Source organism: Crocodylus porosus, unplaced genomic scaffold, assembly GCF_001723895.1.
Source record: "Crocodylus porosus isolate Cpor-Errol unplaced genomic scaffold, CroPor_comp1, whole genome shotgun sequence".
NCBI classification, from domain to species: Eukaryota; Metazoa; Chordata; order Crocodylia; family Crocodylidae; genus Crocodylus; species Crocodylus porosus.
In genome coordinates, this window is record NW_017728923.1 from 182,209 (window position 1) to 204,396 (window position 22,188).

General features: G+C 46.9%; 1 protein-coding gene across 1 annotated transcript in view; it reads right to left on the bottom strand.

The window, feature by feature from the left end:
• LOC109313350 (syntaxin-binding protein 4-like) overlaps window positions 1-8,664 on the bottom strand; it is a 100,547-nt gene extending 91,883 nt beyond the window's left edge. Inside the window, exon 1 of the mRNA XM_019539825.1 lies at window positions 8,361-8,664. The gene's annotated coding sequence lies outside the window, so the exon portion shown is untranslated. The remainder of the gene's footprint in view (window positions 1-8,360) is intronic.
• Between the last annotated feature and the right edge of the window lie 13,524 nt (window positions 8,665-22,188).

A 22,188-nucleotide genomic window follows, 5' to 3' on the forward strand; every position in this document is an offset into this window, starting at 1 on the left:
AAAGCCTGCTAATGATTGTGCCCGGGGGCAGAGGGTTTTGATCTTTTGTCTTCTCTCTCTGACCCTATTTGCAAATATATACCCTTTTGTATCACCAACAATGTGTGCCTGAAGGATCATTAATATTCATTGAGCCTCCAAAGAAACGAACCGAGAGAGAGTTTTTTTACCTCAACCCCACTGTGGTTTAATACACATACGTGACATGAGTTTTGCTTTCAAGAATTTGGGGTGCAGTTTCCCCCGTACCCTTGCACCTATCTCCTTGAAACATGGCAGACTTTGTGGCCTCACCAGGGGCTACCACCCCTGCAGTTTTCACCCCACTGTGGCTTAACACACACATGGCATGAGTTTTTCTTTCAGAACTTTGGAGTACAGTTTCCCAGAAACCCCTATACCTATCATCTTGCAACTGGGCATGCTTTTTGCGGAGGCTACCATCCCTGCAAGTTTCATATGAATCAGCCAAAAGACAACAAAGTTATAGATATTTCATTGATTCCCCATTATACCCTATGGCCGAATCTCCAAATCTTTTCCAAATCAATTCGGAAGCTCTGAATCAATTTGGAAAGCCTAAAGCTTTCTGCGATTGAATTCCAATTTGTAGATTTGGCCTCCGAAGCATCCGAATCATCTCCTAATCCAAATCATGATCCAAAGCTTTGCACAGCCCTAGAGCCCAGGACTCTTATAATGAGCTCTGTGTGGACAAACCACTGCCATTAAATGTTGTTCGCTTCTGTAGGTGCAGGTGCAGGGGTACATAAAAGTATTGTGCCCTAGCTGAGAAAGGAAAATAGGCAGGAGAGGTAAACATGGACAGCACCTTTGAGCTTCGTTCCAAGGGACCCCTCCTCATACGAGGAAGGAGAAAAAATTATTTAGGGGGATTGAGCACATGCACGCACACACACCCTCAGCAGGTATGTATTGTGGGGAAAGGGGCAGGGGGAAGAGAAAGGGCTGTGGAGGGGGCAGACCAAGGCCCTAGCAGTGAGGGAGGAAGCAGGGTACAGGAAGAAGCAGAGCCTGGGGTGAGTGGGGCCCTGGCCAGGCCAGGTGGTGGAACAAGTGGAGGCCCGGGGGGCACATGCACCCCGATCTGTGCATGGAACAGAGATGGCTGCTGCTGTGTGCTACACTTTGAGCCTCGTTGCCCCAAGAGCCGTGCGACGCCACATGCATCCCACCATTGGGTGGGCAGGGGGCATGGAGCAGCCCTACGACAGGATGCACATGGCAACGGCCACTCTCAGGGCAGCTGCAGCAGGGAGCAAAGCACAGTGTGCAGCAGCAGCCACCTCTGCCCCGCACACAGACTGGGGGGGACACATGCCCCCTGGGCCTCCACTTGTCCCACCACCTGGCCTGGCTGGGGCCCCACTCCCCCCAGCCCCTGCTCCTGCCTGTGCCCCGCTCCCTCCTGCACCACTGGGGCCTCAATCTGCCCCCTGCCCCATGGTGGTTGTTGGCTTAGAAACAGTATTTAAAGGCCTGTTTTTATGGAATTGGCTTATAGGTATAGATATATGCCTTTTAATGGGTCAAGATGGGCATCAGGGGTTAAATTGATTTCTAGAGAGCTTGGAAGACACACCACAGCTTCTCATGGCCCCAAAAGCAGACAGGCTATCTAACACAACAAGGACAATGGAAGAACACAGCTTGGGAACCAAAGAAATATGTACCATACTGTCCCATAGCACCAGATAAGTGAAACCAGCAACAAGGCCTCAAAGAGCAGGGAGGCCTAAGTCCTGGTTTTGGAGGAACAGACCAAATTAGGAGAAGGCCCAGAAGGCTACGTGGATGTGTGACCACAGAGAGACAACCAACTAGAAATAGCCACAGATGAAGAGTCATCAGGCGTCATCAAGGGGGAAGGAGAATACAAAAGCAGAGACTTGAGATTAACAAAAGTTCCCTCCCTGTCCCTCCTCCTTCTTCTCCCTGGGAGGGGTCCCCATCCCCCAGAAAGGGTCCCCAAGGCCACCATGTTCTGCGGACATACCAGCAGCCCATCAAGCAACCCACTGGAGGGAGACTGTGGGCCTTGGCATCCCACCTCCAGACTGCTGACACCTAAGAGAGAGAGCCTCAGAGTGGAGCCTGCATCCTGACCAGATGTAGTTTGACTCTGATGACAGTCCTAGGATTGGTAGATATAGAATTGTTTGTATTGTTGCTTTTCTGTTCTTACTCTGTATCAATAAATTTGCTTATTATCAACTGGCAGGTGTTATGGTCAATTTGAGGGTTGCGCTCACCCGGAACAAAGGTATAGGCACTGGGTCCAAATCCAGTGTCAACAATTGGCAACTCCGCCGAGACCAGGATGGTAACCTGACCGATCAGGGAATTTGTTGATGCAGAGTGACCCTCTTCTAGTGGTGTTAGCTGAGACTTGTTGTCTGTTACTGCTGACTGGGAGACTTTGTTGGTCTGGGTCAGACAGAGTAGTGGACATGGTTACATTCTGTGGTCCGCTTGGGATTAAGTAAGAAGCTCCTGTTGTGTTTGCAATAGGAAGCTAGAAAGCAAAGAAAGTAATCTCTCTGCTGGATAGGCTGTGTGAATGAATGAACAGGGTCCTTTGACTCTAAGGTTCTTGGGAATAGTTCCAGTCTTCTGTGGAGAGAGGACAAGAGCAGTCTTGTGTATTTTCTATGGAGTATGTAAGTGAAGATTACAGGTGCAGGTTATGGAAAGGCAGAGTGAGGGAGGGAGTGGGGCTAGGACTGGAGCAGGGGCAGGCTCCACACAGCCGGGGCCTGGTGCAGGACAGAACCACGAGCAGCTTGTCAGGGGGCACCTAGCACAGGGAGGGGCTGGTGGTTCCCGCTGCTGCACGCACCCCAAGAGGGCTTGGGGGGAGGTGTTCCCTGGATCTGCACACAGGGCAAGGCCAGCCTGCCAATGGCGGGACGTACATGGTGTTGGACTCACCATGCTTTCAGCCCACGCTCACACTGCGCACATATTGGGGGGGGGCATGTGCCCCCTCCTTGGCTCCGCCACAGTGCATACAGCAGCAGGAGTCCCCCTCACCATCCTCTAGATGAACCACCAGACTCCAATTGTCCCACAACCCAACCCAGCCCAGCCAGGGCCCCATTCATGGTGAATGGAACCCCAGCCAGGCCAGGTCATAGGACAATCCCCATGGTGCAGGAGGGAGTGGGGAATGGGTGAATGATTCACCCCTGCCCCACTCCCTCCTGCACTGTGGGGGTCTCAATCTGCACCCCCACCCCAGCCCAGTCACAAAGAAAGTATACTGAGTGTGCACATCCCTCCCCCTCACTGCAACTATACTTGCTGCACTGTGTTTGGGGGGGACAGTACAGGGCTGGTTATAATCTGCACCCTGCACACCCCAGCCCGCAGAACCAGCACCCATTGCAGGGGCATGTGGACAGCAGGTCATGGCTCTGCCCCAGGCCCCAGGCCCCAGGCCCTGGCCTTGAAGGATCACTAACCCATGATCCCAGCCCCACTCATCCACTCCACTACCAGATGCTGCTCCCCTCCTGCCCATGGCCCTATCCCAGCTGCCTAGCCAAGTGCAGAGCAAAGCCACTTAGGAAGTTTTGGTGAACTGTTGTGCAGATGGGAAGAGGAGTGCTGACCTGGTCTGTAACAGCTCACCAAAACTCTTTATGTGGCCCATGGGGCCAAACAATTACCCACCCCTGGTCTACATCAACCTGTTGTTTTTTGCCTTCTAAGCATCACAATAATGAGTTTCAAAGCTCTTTGAATGGGAACTGGCTGTTTGTTCTGTGTTGTTCAGTGCTTAGTACAGTGGGCCCTGATCCATGAGTGTGCCCACTAGATGCTACCATACTAATGCTAACATGGTATGGTCCAGTCTTGCCAATACCTATCCAGCTAGGGTAAGTCTTTTTTCAACTTGATAGGCCTGCAAGCGGTGCTTTATCCTTGTCTTGGTAGAGAGCGTGGCTAGGAACAATTGTATACCTGTGCACTAGATTCAAAGGATCTTCCATAGGCAGCATTGATGGTACTTTTCCAGCTACTTGAGGTGTCTCCTGTATATTGTTCACAGCTCAGCTCCATACAGGAAGGTGAGGATCACAACTGCTTGGTTTCAGATCTGATATCGTGATCTTTAAACACCTGTTTCCTTAGGCATCTAAAAGCTGCACTTGCACTTTTAAGGCAATGTTGGGGGTTTTTTATGTCAGCCTTCTGTAAGAGTTGGCTTCTAAGGTACTGTAAATACTCAACATTCTCCAGAGTCTCACTGTAAATCTGAATTAACAGATCTGAGGACTACTCATTAAGAGCTTGTTAATGGAGGACCCTAGTCTTCTGAATGCTAAGTGTCAGTCCCATTTTCTCGCATACTTTGGTAAAGATGTCAGCAATTGCCTGAAGGTCTGCTTCCGAGCAAGCCTCATCAACATACTTGAGCTCAACGAGTGAGGTTGGGGTGGTCTTGGTTTTGGCTCAGAGCTGGCTGAGATCAAACAGCTTACCATCCATTTGGTCTACTCCAATTGTAAGTTCGTTGGTGGTCAGATGTAGCATTACAGTAAGGAATATTGAGAAGAGTGTTGACATAGCCTTGCTTAACTCCTGTCTTAACCTCAAAGGGATCTGTGATAGATCCATTAATGAGAACCACTGCTCACATACCATCATGGAGCAAGCAAGAATGGTGCTAGATTCAGTGGACATCCGTACTTCAGAAAGATCCTCCACAGTGCTTCTCAGCTGACAGTCAAAGACTTTTGTGAGGTCAGGGAAGGCCATATAGAGAGGTTTATGTTGTTCCCAGCATTTTTCATGCAGCTGGCAAGCAGCAAAGATTGTCTCAGTTATGCTTCTTGATGCCTTAAATGCACACTGAGATTTCAGGAAGAGTTCTTCAGCCAGTGGAAGGACACTGTTCAAGAGGGTTCTTGCAATGATCTTTCCTATGGTGGACAACAAGGAGATCCCTCTGTTACTTACACAGTTAGACCTGTCTCTTTTCTTGAAGATTGTCATAATTATGGCATCCCTAAGGTCATCTAGGATTTTCTCATCATTCCAAATCTTTAAGATGAGGGCAGGGAGCTGTGATGTGAGCTCCTCTCCCCACTTCTTGAAGATTTCAGTGAGACTTCCATCAGTTTCAGGTGCCTTGTCATTCTTCATCTGCTTAATGGCTTTCCTCACCTGGTCAACGGCTGGAAGGATTTCAAGATTGTCTCTGACTGGGTGTTGCAGGGAGTTAAGAGTACTCTTGTCAACAACAGAGCTCAACTGAGGTCTTCAAAATGCTCCATCAGTCAGGTGCTGATGGCTCCACTTTCCTTGATCAGATCTCCTACATTCCTAGGTTTCAAGGGGGTTGGCCCCTGAGTGCTCAAACCATAGATGGCTTTGGTGGCATTGAAAAAAATGCACATATCATGGATGTCAGTGAGATGATGAATCTCCTTTACCTGATGTGTAGATGATATGTAGGCAACACCTCATAATGTGAAGATACTAGAAATAGCTTAAGGTAAGCCACAGACCCTTCTTTAAACCTTGCCACATTTAGGCATGCTCAAAATAATGGGCTCAATCACACAAGTTATACCCCAAAAGCCAGTGTGATGGCTCCAGATTCACTCAGAATGGTTTTAGATGCTTCAGTTGGAACCAGGAGGAAGTCAAAATCAAGAAAAAGAAGTTAATATTTTTAATTTTTGCTTAATCCTAGGCACACTAATCACACTTCATTTATTATTGCAAAGCTCTCAGCAGGACAAATCTGCACCTCTTCCAGGCATTCAGTCTGTAGGATGACATAGAGAAAACTATGCAAGAGGCAAGTCCAATAAAAGATGTTATCTAAACAAACCCTTGCCTCTTGCATAAGTCATGGACCATCATGAGTACAGCATCATTCAAACACAACCATGGAAAAATCTATTACCATTATTCTTAACTTCCCCAGACTTATGAAAGCACCTCTAGGTTTGCACGGTTTGTCACAGGAGATCATTTTTTAAAAAGCAACTGAGCACAAGGCAGGTATTGTAGACGTACAACATTCTCTAACCCTCCTGGAAGATGTTAATGAATTACATTAGAAATAATACAACTTTCTCCTTTTACTTTAAGATTCAAGTGTAAAATCAACAAAGAAAACAAGTTCTTGCTGGAGATATTTAAGTTTTCTCTCTCCTTACTAGGTTCTTCTTCATAAGACAGATAAGGAAGTGTTATGGAATTACTAAAATATGTAAGTAAATGTGATTTCTAGCCAAGAGAAGAGAAAACCTTGCTCAGAGTACTCAAGATTATTTTTTTTAAGTAGCCCCCTTGAAAGTAATCAAACCTGCTTCTTGCATGTCTCTGCCACCAGAAATACAGTGCCAGATCCTCTGCCGAGGAAAACTAGTGTAGTTCCACTGGAGTCACTAGGTTTGTACTGGATCGCACTAGCTTTAGGTCTAGTCTACTGAGTCCATAATTAGTCAGGAAAGTAGATAGTCATATCAACCCAGTCTGGTTGCATTTAAGTCATACTCCTGTTGACAGCCAAGGACACCAAAGTATGATCTACATTTATATCTATGTACTGTGTACATAACTGGACATTATCCTTCTTTCCTCTACGCAGATCTGCTTACAAGAAGAATGCACCTTCAGAAGCCAGAGTTGCTCTTACTCACACTCACTTCTGAAGGGAAGAATCAGGCCCCTGGCATTTTTTTCTACTGATTTCCATATGGGTAAGATCTTGTTCTCTCCCCTTCTGATGTTTCCATGCAAGTTTCATCAGAACAGAAGCACCAAGAGTTTAAGATCTCCCACCCACACTGTGTGTGGCTTAAGCACCAGCCCGGCCATTCCTGTGTTCTAAATGCAATTCTGATACTTAGTCTTTCTGTGGCTCTGGGCAAGTCCCTTCTATGCCTCTATAGTTTGGCTACAATGCTTACCAGCCTGTGACAATTAAATTAGAGACTGGCCTAATTTATAGCTAGTACAAGTTACCATTCTCCAGATGAGAAGCCAGCCTATCGTATGCAAAACACTAGATAACATTTCAGTACCTATATTACAACTGAGAGGACCTACATTGTTCCTACCTAAGAGGAAAATTACAGCAAATAGCAAGAATCCAGCATCCATACTACCTTGTAGTCCAAGAGTCTTTCATTCACTTCCTTGGGCTTTGGACCACATCCATAATGAGGCACTGTCAGTTGCACTTGCATACGGAGTTTGCAACTGCTATTGAGCCAGTATTACCAATCTCATTTTTTCATGCCTCGTGCTCCTTATGCCAATATACTATTCATAAACAGTAGCTAAGCCTCAGAGCCCATCACTCCCACCACCCTTCGTCTCTGGTTTATGTCACAAACTATTTTCCAGCTGTGTATGGATGTCCACAAGGCAGCTCTCCAATTGTCATCCAGAGTAAAATAACTGGCCAGAGGCTTGCCACAGGTGGCTAGAGTCACACAATTCTCAGAGCATTAAACAGCCTCTTGCTCCAGCTTAGCAGATATAAAACAGCCTAAGATGGACTAGAATGCAAAGTCATCATAAACTCTGGATATAGTGCAAGCATCGGGGCAAAGAACCAGCTCTGTTTTGTTGCTTAAACAACTGAACCCCCTCTACTTAAGCCACTAGTGTTGGGATCAGAGCTTGCCTTTCCAAGTATTTTGTAAAAGCCTGTTCTCACATACCATGCCCAATAAATAACACTCCTTAGGAGAAGAACACAAATTAGTGGCTAGAATACATGGCTGGGAGCCAAAGAGGCATTATCAACATTGCAGGACTTCTGGCCAATCTCTGCAGTTCAAATTCCCCCCACCTGTAAAACGAAGGTAACATCACTAATGGGGCTGGGAGTAGTGACTGGAAGGCAAAGTGTCTTAAGGTCATTGGAAACAGGTAGTCACAAAAATCCTGTTGATCACACTGGTCTTTTCATGCAAAGCTAATTCATAAAATGCCATTCCTAAAAATAAAGTTAATAAAGGATTCTTGTAAGTAATGTATTAATTCACAGAGAAAAATATAGTCATATATACATATACTCATATATGGCGCACACACACACAGGCACACCTAGTGCTTACTCATGCTTGAAACAATATGCTAGTTATTGTAGTAGAAACTCATCTACAACCTTAATTTGAGGGACTGCCAATACTCCATAATGGACAGATATTGTGCTCACCCCCAGCACACGCGTGTGCGCATGCGCACGCGCACATGCGCGCGTACACACACACACACACAGGCTTACTGAGTGCTACCCAGTTCTCAGTGGAAAAGTGAATTTAAAACGTACAATATCCAACCCTTCTGCAAACAGCCATGCTTACCAGTAAATGAGAGACAGCCCATCAAAACGCTCAAGTTCTCGCCCAGTAGGCTTGAGGTAGGACATTATCTCTCAACCCGAAGTCACTTATCCTCTTCTTTAGTCCAGGAAATTGACTAAATTGGGGTAATGCGACTAGTCTCCATGCTCCAAATCCATGCGTCACAAAAGGGGTCTGGCTGCGGCTGTTCCACTGCTCCCCTCCCCGCAAGCCAACACCTAGATAATCATTGCAGCTTTTAGCTAGAATGAGACTCATCTAATCCCAGGCAGACAAGACATGTGACTGGCTCCTGACCCAGCCCTCAAATTGATGTCCCCAGCTTTCCCTGCAATTTGCTGCCGGTACTTGAGGAACAGCTCTTTTCAAATGCTCTGATCAGAGGAGCCGCCTCACACTGGATTCTCTTCTTTAGCTGCCTTTTGAGTGCACTGCACTATGAACAGATGTTATGTCTCTTGGCTTAATCCTAAGTGGCAGGTCCGGCAAGGGCAGACTCATTCCCAAGGACTTCCACGGTTTTAGCTCCAGCTCCAAACAACAACAAGGCACTGGCTACAAGATGCATCATGCTGTTACTGCCAATACCTTCCTTTCACTCGTGTTGTACCTGTTTCCTGGGTGGGGAGGCAACCCATTGCATTAGTAATATACTTGCTTGGATCCATCCACACAAAACAGTACAAACAAGATATACGACCAGGCCTGCTGAAAATGCCTCTGATTTGTTTTGGAGCAAAATGCAGAATGCCACTCCTGCAGGTCTAGATTTAGTCTCTTCTGTGCTCCACATTTCAGTGTTCCAGATGCAACCAGTGGAGCTGGTTTCTCCCCCTTCTTATTTTATAAAATACCCAGCGTCCAAGACCAGATCAGTGGAAAGTAGGGCTCTATTGAGCATGTTAAATTTCAGAGATCCTGTACAATTAAGATTTATTAAGCACCAAGATACATTTTTTCCATTGTCCCTAAAGTCCTTGTTTTTTTTTAAACAATGATATGTTTTATGGCAGCTTGTGACTATTACAATTATTTTGATGGCATCTGTCATTTCACAGGTCATTTAAAGAGTGAACTGTTTTGATCTGATTTTAGGTGTTTCAGGGCTGTAATCAGACAGGGCAATATAAATTACTGTTGTTCTCTCCCTTTTCTCCAATAGAGCAGTTGTTATAGAGAAGTGAAAGGAGCAGGATTTTTTTTAAATTATCAAAATTATTAACTGGAGCTCAGCTACTGCAAGCCTCATTTGATGAGCCCTTATTCAGACATAAGTAGGTTGCCATAGGAATAAGGGTTGCACAGTCTGTTGGGCCGTAGGGGTTTTGAGTGTTCCAGGAATTAATATTAGATATTCTTATGCCATGTAGGACTCTTTGGTCTTTTAAAAACTATAGCTGTTTTGGTTGCATGAACATTTGACTTAGTACAGCAGTCAGAAAAGAGGACTTAACAACATATGCTAGCAGTTATTATTGAACCTGAATCAAAGCATCAAAAAGGAGGAAGCTGGTTTACTGTATTACCAACCCCAAGCATTAACAAAGATAATTAGATTGGCTTAAAAATAATGCCACTCAAAAAAAACCAAAACAGGCCAATGCAGTTTAGATTCTTTGTATGTTCTGCCTGGGTTTTGAATGTGCGCCCAACTTTATCCCTGCCATTATGACAGCTAGAAACTTCCTTCAAAAAACAACAAAAATACAGTCTAAACTTCTGACTTATAAACTTATAATCACATGGCTCCAGAGGGGAACTAAAGAAACAACATCAACTCTTGTGACATATGTAGCAACTCTATGGTCATTTAATTCAAAACAAGTGGCTAAATGGACACACAATCCATCGGGTTTTATTTTGACGTTGTATTTCCCTTTGTTGTTTATAGAGAGCCATAAGCACGCCTGGTGATTGACAAACAGAAGGTACTGCTCCTGCCCACTGGAGGACAGAGTTAAAGGTTTTATCCTAAGTACATTAAAATGAATTTAACATAATGAAGTGCAATTGGCAAGGACCCAACCTGCAGGCCTTTTGCTGGGCCACATCATAGAATCATAGAGAAGCTAAGCTGAAAGGGGCCTCAGATATCACCTAGTCCAGCCCCCTACAGGAAGCAGGATCATTCCTATCCAAACCATCCTGTACAAATCCATTGTCTCACCTCTTAGCAAAAACAATATAGACCATGTTTGACCTGTGGGCAGGTAGATTGGGAAAGTATAAGTGCCTGTACAAGGGTTGACTCTAAATGCAAGGCCTGGGACCCTCTTCCCATCCCACTCAGTATCAGCCTGCAAAATGGGACACTCACCACAAGAGATGGCTCTTCCCCTGCACAAGCAACTCTAGGGAGATCTGAAAGAAATCTGTAGTTTTGCACAAATAACAACCTCAGTCAGCCACAAGGGCTGTGCAAGATGAACTGTAGAGAGGCAGATGGGATTGGATGAGAAATGTGCCTGGAGGGCAAGAGTAGCATGTAGAAAGAGGCCTCTTTGTTCACTGGTGCATATCCAGGGCCTATGGAAATTCAGTACTCCTATAAAGATAGAAAGGTTTGTCTCCCTAGAAATCCTAATATACATGACATAGTTCTGAGCATGCAAAATAGAACTGAGTATACATGCAGAGTACCAGTATTGGCACACAGTATTCCATGACAAGACGGGCACCTGCCACAAGAAAGCTGTACCAGTGTCCAGGTGTAACAGTGGTAGATTGATAATGATGAAGCAAGCTGAGTTTCATCAGGATGTACTAATGAATGAGAGCTCCTAGGATTTTTGCTGGTGATTCATAAGTTCCCAGCAGTGTCTTGGAATGACCATGTACTCCAGTGCTCACATAATCACACTCAGTTGTGTTTACAAGACTCCAGAGGACCTGCAGGTAGGTGTGAGACTGGGGAAACCAGTGCCAGTGCCTGTGCCTGAAAGTGTAAGTCTGTTCAGATAATCAATGTCTGTAGAGGTGGGTAAGCAGGGAAATGCTGCTCCTCAGCAGACACATCATGCTGGAATTCAGAGCAAGCAATAATATGAGTTGCATAAAGCTCCAGGAAAACACACCCCATTTAGTGATGTTAGTGCATTCAACAGCAGTTGTGTACTAACAGGGATAGCAGTCTAGCACAGAAAGCTACTGAATCAGGAGCTGAGATGTGAGGAAGATCACCAGCACTTCCCCCAGCATTGTGCCCCAGTCACAAGACCATCCTGCCTACTCAGAAGGGCCTCTTTTCTGGTAGAGGGTGGAAGTCCAAAAAGTATACTGGAACTTTTCTTCACTCTGGAGGAAAGTAACCAAGATGGGACTGACTCCGAGGTAAAGTTGGGAAAGGGATCAGGGTTAAAGGGATGTCATACATGACTTGGCTCAAAAAATCATAGAATCATAGAAAATGAGGGTTGGAAGGGACCTCAGGAGGTCATCTAGTCCAACCCCCTGCTCAAAGCAGGACCATCCCCAACTAGATCATTCCAGCCAGATGGAAAAAAAGAAGCTGAGAACCCATTTTCATGAAGTTGGGAATTATGAATAGAGAGAAAGTTTCTTATGAGTTTAGGTAGCAGGTAACAACCAGAAAGTCATAGTGATGGAGTTGGTTTGTGTAGCAGATGGAGTTCTAGCTGCAGTTGCATCCATAGCTTCACTGCTTCTCAAGTATTTTGTGGGAGAGGAATGACTTTGGCTCTGTAAGAGTGGTAACCTCACTTGAGTGAAGAGCCTTTAGCACAGCTCATTTCCAAACCCACTGGCTGAGCTTTATGCAGTGGGTAGCTTGGGTGAGTGCAAAAAAGTTAAATTTTGGCTGGTTCTTCCATCGGCATATGTCTGGTTAGAGGGAAATGAATGAGAAAGCTGAGCTGTGCAGCAGCCTTAAATTGCAAACCAGGGGCTTAATTTTGGATTATGGTGGACAAAAAGAAATACCTAGCATGGCTGGGATTGTCTGTGAAAGGGGCAGTTTTCTTAAATATAAAACAGGAGAAATTTGGAACCTTACACTGTGAAAAATTCAGTAAAAACACAAGAGGAACTGCAGATGGAAGCAGACGGATTGTAGGGCTGTGTGAAGCTTCAGTCCCTGATTTGATTTGGTGGAGATTTGGCTTGATTTGGTGGCCAAATCTCCGAATCCGCACGAATCAGAGGACCCTTTAATCTCTCCGAATCGAATGGAACCCTCCAAATCAATTCAGAGAGATTCAGAAAGATTCAGTGATTCAGACATAGACACAGCTCTAAATGTTTTTTTCTACATACCTCTAGGTAGCAGGTGACTCATGAGTAGTGCGATGCTGGGGCGCATGGAGCATCCCATAGAAGGGTGGGTGGCTCCCCAGCATGTTCGGCAGCAGAGCTGGAAGTGGACCAGAAGCACTTCCGGTCCATTTCCAGAGCTGCCAGGGAGCGTGCTGGGGGCCCCCCTGCACCCCTCGGCTCAGCCACTGGTGCCTCCTGGTTCTGGGGGAGCACCTGGGGTCCCCCTGTGGCTGATCGCCGAGCCAGAGGGGTGTGGGGCAGGGGGGCCCAGCACACTCCCTGGTGGACCTGGAAATGGACTGGAAGTGCTTCTGGTCCACTTCCAGCTCTGCTGCCGAACATGCTGGGGAGCCCCCTACACTTCTGTGGGACGCTCCACGTGCCCCAGCATCGCAGCACTCATGAGCTGCCTGCTACCTAGAGGTATGTAGAAAAGCTTTTAAACCTGTGTCTATGTCCAAACCGCTGATTCTCTGAATCAGCATCGAATCTTCAGATTTGGATTCAGCCAAATCGAATTGGAGACAGTGATCCGAATCAAGTAATCGAATCACTGGCCCTGATTTGGGCCAAATCTGAATCGAATAGGGCCTGTTTCACACACCCCTAATGTATTGAGAATATTGCCTCTACTCTGGTTTCAGGGATGCTGGAAGATGCCAAAAGTTTGAATTTTGCCTGACAGATTTTTAGCTTACATGAAGCAAGATTTAGTTGCTGAGGCAAAAATCCCATTACTGCATCGAATACTGGATCAAATTTACACCCAGTCCAGCCATTTTGATTTTGGGGATATGCACAGAACAACCACAAACCTGTCTTGCTGTTAAGACACTGGCTATGGTAGATGTGTGTGTGGAGGCTGAAGTGCTGTGGGTTAGAAACGCTCTCCATAAAAGAAGTCACATTCATAAATCATTAATATGCAAGCTGCTAATAGATGGCTTTGAACCTTGAGCAGGAGACAGCATGGAGAGTAGGAAGCACTCTGTGTCAGCTAAGCCCCAGTAGGCAGCAATACAGGCCAGGCCAAGTTTCTTCCCTGCCATCACTCTTTCTTGTTCTACATGGGCTGTCTGGAAATGCTGCTGGTGCTTATATCCTCTGGCTTCTGTGGACCTGGGGTATAAGAACGAGGATTGTAGTTGGTTCTTATGCAAAGCCTAAGCAGATGGGAAGGCTTCTTCTGTGTCATGAGCATTTCAACCCTGCTTGTCACTTTGTTATATATCACTTAATCAAGCCTCATCCTCACTGAGAGGGTCAACAGCACAATGGACAAATGCTCAGCCTTGCCGATGTATTTATATGTAATCTAGTCCAGTATTTGTCTTCATTCCTTCTCTTCCTTGGTCATCCTCACTGAAGTCCAAGTGAAACAGGCTTTTAGGTCAGAAGCAGATGGCAGGATGCAGACAACAAAGTAGTGGTCACAGTAGAGAGAGCAAAGCATATAAGGAAGCCATGTAACATTGCTGCTTCTTCTCTAAATGATCCTTTGAAGGCCAGCAAGGGCAATGGGCAGCTGCTGAAGGGAGTTCAGAAAGAAGAAAAGTCAGAGCCAGAGCCAGGATCTGGAGGAAGGACTAAAGGAGAAGATTTCATTTCCAGGGAGATGAGTCATCATATTCACCTTCCAGACGTACAAGCATATAGGTAAGTGTTAATGTCACCTATTAAGGTAGGGAAACTGAGTCAGCAGTTAAGCTGCCTGTCATAGATTCCAGAGCAAATTAGGCCATATCTACACTGCTAGCTAGGGCTGACTATAAGCTCACCCTTGTGCCAAGCTGACTATCACAAATACAGCAAATTCCTCTGCACAACTCCATTCTGAACCTGGAAGTGCTGTTGAATTTTGGGCACTGACAAAAGTGCAGCTCCTCGCACTAACTCATGGCACTTTGCAAAAACCAACACAGACGTTCACAAGGGGGAAGGGAAATCGAACTACACTTTGGAGTGGATCCAGCAGAGGAGCTGCCTGCCTGAAGCCCCTCTCCCCTAGCCCTGCCCCCTTCCCTCCCCCCAGCTCCAGTGCTGGCTGTGGGAAGTGAAGGGAGATGAGGGAGGGGGAAGGAGCTGCAGGCTGGAGTTTGCCCGGCCTGAATTGGAGGGGAAGGGGGGCTGAGGGCTCCAATCCATCCCCCACCACTCCAGCGCAAGCTGGACATACCCCAGCCCACAGCTCCCTCCCACTCCCTTCTCCCCACTCTCTTCCTGCAGACAACACCAGGGCAGGACCATGTGCACAGATTGACAGAAGTTTCCTACCTCACTCTCGTTTGGAGCACCTTCATCTGATCCCTCATTGGATAAGGGTTAATTTGTTGCACTATTGGCTACTTTTAAAGCGCTCTGCAGCCATGCACAGGTGTCACAGCTTGGCTGTAGAGCATTTTCAGAGGGCTGATCACTTGACAAATGTCACTTCTGTCAGCACCGTTTGGGACTGACCCACCCTTCTTGTCTTTCTGCAGCATGTTTGGACCTTACCAATGCACTGTAGGCTTCGAACATAGAAAATCCACCAGTGGTAGTCCCCAAAGTCTCTGGTCCTGTCTGCCACCTCTTCCTCTTTCTACAGCCTACATAGAAAGACAAGCCCAGAAAGAGAGAGACAAGTAGTTCCAGACCAACTCCTAGAAGGCTCCACTACATAAATGTGAAATGCGGTGTGGACAGATTTGGTGGGCAGGGGAAGGAGCAGATCACAGGACTCAGGCTACTCGAGAATGACTTCTGGTTGATACACAACCCTGTAGTGTTAAAACTAGGATTAGGTTCAGGAGAACCACTCTCTTCACTCAGTGTCACTGGTTCCAATGTGGCCTGTCTTGCATGTAATCACAATTCTTTATTGTGGTTGTCAGTTGTAAGAGCAATTCAGAATAAGCAATTTGTATGCAGTTGCTACAGAAAGGCCTTGTGCCTCATTTTACCTTCCAAAGCGGCTTTAACTCATCCTTTTATGCAAAGACTAGCACATATGTGACTTCTTTGCTCCCTCTTGTGGGACAAGTGAAGAATAGCAGAGCAGCATGTGGAAAGACTGCACACTGCAAGGTTGAAAAGTCATAGACACCTGTCTGCTAGGATTAATGCAGTCTCCCCCTGTGATCCAGAAAGGAGAAAAGCAGGAAATTCCATGAAACCCAATAGCAATTTACTCCTGCAAGATTCGGGACTTGCCATTCACAGCTGAGGACTCCAGAGAAAGAGGCAGTGAAGAACTTATTCCATTGATTTGGTAAAGTCCAAAATCTTTCTTCCCACACACATAGCACATTGTAAGGAACCTGAATTTCATAGTTTCATAGTAGTTAGAGGTCAGAAGGGACATGAACAGACCATCTAGTCTAACCCCCCAACTGGCTGGAGCACACTCTGGGATCACACAACCCCAGACAGGTGTTCATCCAACCTCTTTTTGAATTTACCCAAGGTTGGAGCAAGAACCACTTCTCTAGGAAGTTGGTTCCAGATCCAAGCTACCCTAACAGTGAAATAGTGCCTCCTAATCTCTAACCTGAACCTATTCTCCAGCAGCTTCTGGCCATTGTTCCTTGTCACCCCAGGTGCTGCTGCGGGGAATAGGGCCCTTCCTATTTGCTGCTCATCTCCCCTAATGAGTTTGTAGGCAGCCACCAGGTCCCCCCTCAGCCTCCATTTGCTGAGGCTGAACAGGTTCAGGTCCTCAGCCTTTCCTCATAGGGCCTGCCCTGTTGCCCTCCAACCAAGCAGGTGGTCCTCCTCTGAACCCTCTCAAGGCAGGCCACATCCTTCTTAAAGTGCAGTGCCCAGAACTGGACACAGTACTCCAATTGAAGCCAGATCAGTGTTGCATAGAGGAGGAGTATCACCTCTCTGGGCCGGCTTGAGATGCATCTTTGGATGCATGACAAGGTACAGTTGGCTTTGCTGGCTGCAGTCTGGCATTGGCGGCTCATGTTCATCTTGGAGTCAATAATGACTCCAAGATCCCTTTCCACCTCTGTGCTCACAAGGGGGGAGCTCCACAACCTGTATGCATGCTGTGGATTCCTTCTCCCAAGGTACAGCATCCTGCATTTATCTACATTGGAGCCCATCCTATTACCATCCGCCCACTTCTGTAGTCTGTCTAAGCCTAATTGCAGCCTCTGTCTCCCTTCGAGCGTGCCTACCTCTCCCCACATCTTGGTGTCATCGGCAAACTTGGACAACATGTTTTCCACCCTCTCGTCCAAGTCGCCGATGAAGATGTTGTACAGTGCAGGCCCCAGGACCGAGCCCTGGGGGATCCCACTATTCACATCCCGCCAGGTCAAGTACAACCCATCCACCACCATTCTCTGGGTGTGCGCCATCAGCCAATTTTTGACCCATCCAACTGTGTAGGCATCCATGCGACAGTCGCTCAATTTATTAATGAGAATGGGGTGAGAGACAGTGTCAAAGGCCTTCTTAAAGTTCAGAAAGACTATGTCTCCTTTAGAAACAATTCGTCCTTCTAATGAATGACTGCTCAGAACACTGTCAGATCCTTGCCTGGTCTAGGGGAGCCTGCTCCTATTTCCTGTTGCTCACCTAGTAACAAAGCCCTGCTTTTGACACTAAAATTCTCCATATCAAACACTTTGTCATCACGTCAAGTTATGGGGCAGAAGTCAGTGCTGCTACACTCCCTGAGGAGCTGGTCCTCTAATACCTAGAGAGTTTCATAGATTCATAGATTGTGAGGGGCTGGAAGGGACCTTGCAGATCATCAGGTCCAGCTCCCCTGCTCTAGGCAGGAAAACAACTGGGGTTAAATGACGCCAGCAAGGTGACTGTCCAGTCTCTTCTTGAAAACCTCCAGGGTAGGTGACTGAACCACCTCTGGAGGGAGTTTATTCCACAGTCTGGACACCCTGACTCTGAAGGACTTTTTTCTGATATTAAGCCTGAAGTGGCTTTCCAGGAGTTTATATCCATTTGTCTTCGTCTTTCCCGGAGGTGCCCTAAGGAACAGATGTTCACTGAGCTCCTGGTGCAGTCCTTTGATATAATGGTAAGCTGCTATCAAGTCCCCTCTCAACCTTCTTTTCTTTAGGCTAAAGAGCCCCAGGTCCCTCAGCCTTTTCATATGGCTTGCCTTGCAAGTCCCTGATCATACAGGTGGCTCTTCTCTGGACCATCTCAAGTTATTCCACTTCCTTATTGAAGTGCGGCACCCAGAACTGGATGCAGTACTCCAGCTCCGGTCTCACCAGTGCTGAGTACAGCGGGAGTATCACTTCCTTAGTTTTACATGAGATGAATCGGTTGATGCATGCCAGCATGTCGTTTGCCCTGCTGACCACCGCATCACACTGGCAGCTCATGTTTATGAGATGGTCAATCATTACCCCTAGGTCCCTTTCAGCCATGGTGCAGGTCAGGTTATCATCTCCAAGCCTGTATGTATGTTGAGGGTTATTTGCCCTCAGATGGAGCACCTTACACTTGGAAGTGTTAAACTTCATCTGGTTCTGGTCTGCCCAACTCTCGAGCCAGTCCAGGTCCGCCTGTATCAGCAACCTATCTTCTGACGTGACCACACTGCCCCATAACTTGGTGTCATCCATGAACTTGGCCAGCAAGCTTTTCACTCCCCCATCCAAATCATTGATAAAGATGTTGAAAAGCACCAGTCCAAGCACGGACCCCTGAGGGACACCACTGGCCACTAGGCACCATGACAACATGGATCCATTCATGAGAACTCTCTGGAGCCAGTTTCCCACACACTGCACCGTTGAGCAGCTGAGCCCACAATCTTCCAGTTTTCCCACAGCGATATTGTGGGAGTTCCTGAAGTGAAGCAATCCTCATCACCTGGGTTTTTGTGAAATTCCAAGCTCACTGCAGGATGCTTTGTAAAGGGAAATACACAAGACTTTGTTCTCATGCAAATATCCTGGGTCAGATCCTGTATACCAGCTCCAACTGCCTTATGTCAAGGAAGAATCATTTGCCTGAGATGTCCCCAAAATCTTGGATGTGTCCAAGCACCTGTATAAGAGCAGAGCACCTGTGATGGGTATCAGAAACAAGCCATGACATAACGGTACAGGACAAGAGGAGGACCTGTCTGTTGAAGGCATGAGGTTCTCCAAGGCCAGGACTGGTTATGAGACCTACCTCAAGCCATATGAGACACTGAGACCTGACCAAAGCCAGCTTGGTCAACATAACCTTCCCACTGCTTAGACTGTGAACCTGGATGCAGGATCTGCTTACCTAAGACTCGTTACAGAGAAGGATGGGAGTATGAGGACCCTACTTCACTACTCAGCAGCCAGAGCAGCTGATGGGTTCCTAGGGCAATGGTTCAAGAAAGTGTGTCAGTAAATACTGCTCCACAGCAATGGGGAACTGACTATGACTCTGACCCAGGGCTGACATAGCTACGTACCATTCCTGTCTCAGAGCAGACTGTGAAGCTCCAGACTTGTCTACATCAGGAAGATAATTTAAAGTAAGTTTGAGTATGAATCTGAAGTGCTGCAGTGAATAAGTCTCCATGTGGACACTCTTCTTTGTGAAATTAGAGTATTCAGATAGGAGGTTATTCCAGAATAATGTATTCCATGCAATACCCATTGCAGTTTGGACAAGTTCTATGTATTTATTTGATCTAGAGCATGAGGTCATGGGCATGCAAGGTGAGGACAGGGTTTGCAACAGGCTCATTAATGGGTTTGTTGCACAGCAGGAGGACAGGTATCACACATTCTTTTCCTCCTGCACAACTGGATGCCAGAGATATAAGCATCCTAGGTAAAGTCCCTTCCTCTGGTGACATGCAGGATACTTGGGGAATGGTATGGGGATGGGGGGAGGGAAGAGACAGTGGGACACTGGTGTGCAGAGCCTCTTGTCTCTCAACTAGAGAGATGAGATTGAGTCAGCCTGGGTTCCTCTGGGATATGCAATACTACAGAAGCAGCAAGTATCAGACATCAGATCCAGGCAGGACACACATATTGTGCTATATTTGTAGGAACCCAATGGGATGTCCCTGTTGAAGATAATGAGCTAGATTTCTGGCTGCTCAGAGCATGATAAGGGGTAGGAAAGCAGGCAGGTCTGGCCAGATAAGAACCCCATTATTGTGCAGGAGGTCTCAGTTGCTGTGGCTCTGGTGTTCTCAGTTCCTGCGCCACTCCCATCAGCACAGGTGTTATGGCTGGAGTTCAGTGACAGACAGGCCCTGGGGACCACTGTCTGCTGGCACAATTTAGAGCAGCCCCACAGCTGAGGTTGGGGATCCACCTAGCTAGAGGATCAGGGAAGGGTGTGAGTGTGTACATCATCACCTCTTTGCAGAAACTCATGCACTTGGTATACCAAGCCAATGTATTGCACTTCCGAGGTGTACTTGGTAGCCATGTTGGCCTGAGACAAGAAGACATACAAAAAACTAGAACTCTTTGTTCTGAAATGATACCTTTTATTAGACCAAATGGGAAATGGCAAGAAAATTGTCCTTTTCTGCAAGCATTCGGGACTTGGACCAACTTCAACCCTTTATAGAGACTGCATGTGCTGTCATCACAGCTTACCCAGGCAACTGGGAAGGGAAGAGAAGAATGCTCCTGAGAACACATTCCAGCCGCAGAGGGCAGGATGAAGTTTTGCCTTTTCAAGCCCTTCCATTGCGCCCAGGCCAGCTAGCAACTGGCTGGGATGGGGAAGCTAAAGACTGCTCTTGGCATTTTCCAAAAAGCAAAGGCGACAACCCTGGCATCCCAGCCAGCATTCATGCAGTATGAAATTGCTGTTCATGCTCTGTGTTGCATATGCATGGTATTTGTTGAGTTCATGCTGGCTGCCCCCTTTGCTGCACCACCACTGTGCAAGCATGGCTACATTCTCCTCTTACCTACCAACACAACCCCACTAGGACAATTCATGGTTGGGGTGAGCTCCATCAAAATCAGTTGAGTCACATCAGGGATGGATTTGGTTGCATCTGACTTCAGATATTCCCTCCTGGAATGAAATTCCCCTAAGGTCAGTAAGTACCAGGCTGGCCATTCTCCAGCACAGGAACAGTTCCAAGGGATGCCAGCACCTAGATGTTAACTCATTGGTATGCACATAATGCAGCTTGGACAGACATTCACAGCTTATTCAGCAGTTGGATTTTTTCCAGTTAAGAGGCAATTCTCTAGCAAGACTGCACATGCCGCCAGGAAGGTGAAGAGTCCTTCATCACTGCACTAACTTGACAGACCAGGTTGCTGTGTGCAATGAGGTTTTCCATTCCAAGGCTGCTGCCTTTGTGTAGCACACAAAGCAAAGCAGTCTCCCATGCAATTTGCAAGTCAGCCAGTTGTGCCTGCAAAACATTTGTCCATTCAGAGAAGGAGGGTCTGCACCAAGCCCCAGGGTGGAGTTTATGACCTCTACCATAGGAGCCTTATATCAAAGCAGAAAAACAAATATAAAGCATGCTCCAAAGAAAATTTAGCTTGGAAATTAAGAACTTTCTGATTCTAAGGTTGGTTAAGCATTGGAACAGGCTACCAAGAGAAAAAGTGGAATCTCCATTCTTGGAAATTTTCACCAGCAAGTTAGGCAGACACTTGATTGGGATGCTTTAGTCATGGACCACCCTGCTTTGAGCAGGACACTAGACTAGATGAACTCATGAAGATGAACTCTCTTCCAGCCCTACTCTTCTATATTCCCTTTAAGGGCCAAACACAACAAGACCTCCTTCTCTCCCTGTAACATGGCCCATATCAGACAAAGCTAGTCTATCACAGCTGAGGTTCCTAGACTCCTTGAAGTGAATAGATGGAAGGAGAGAAGTAATTATATACCCGCACAGGCCCAGCCCCGTTCCGCCCCCACCCCACACTAGAAGGCTTCACTACATAGTGGAGCCCCACCAGTTCCTGCACAGGTGAGCATCTGTGACCCTTGCATGGGAGAGGGTTAACCCCTCCCCTGCCAAACTCCAGACTGTGCTCTAGTTATAATCTCCTAGATGCAAGGCCTTGGATAACTAGGCTTCCAACTTGGCAGCTTTTCCCTCAACACTCAGCTGTTCTTAAATCCCTCTGCAAGATGCAAGCCAGGGTTAACAGAGAATGGATGGATGGGATATGGCAGGCTTAAAGCAAACCTGGCCACCCAGCCCTTGGTCTTTTTCCGAAAACCCCTTTTCATCATAAAATGTCCTGAGAACGCCAACGTTGTAGGCCCTATCCTGCAGGGTTTCCTTCCCAAGCAGCAAAATGGTCCTAGTCAGGAGTGCCTTCTCAAGCCCTTGCACACTCCCCCCCGCCCCACACACACACCTTAGGGTGTCTCTGGGCACTTGGCACACCTTGGAATGCCTGACCCTCCCACACTTCCTCAGCATCCTCCCAGATGGGACTAGATTCGCACCTGTGCAAATCAGCATAGCTGACAGACTTCATAGAATCATAGAAGTCGGGTCGGAGGGACATTGTAGATCTTCAAGTCCGACCCCCTGCCACGGGCAGGAGAAAAAACTGGGCTCAGATGATCCCAGCCAGGTAGGCATCAAGCCTCCTCT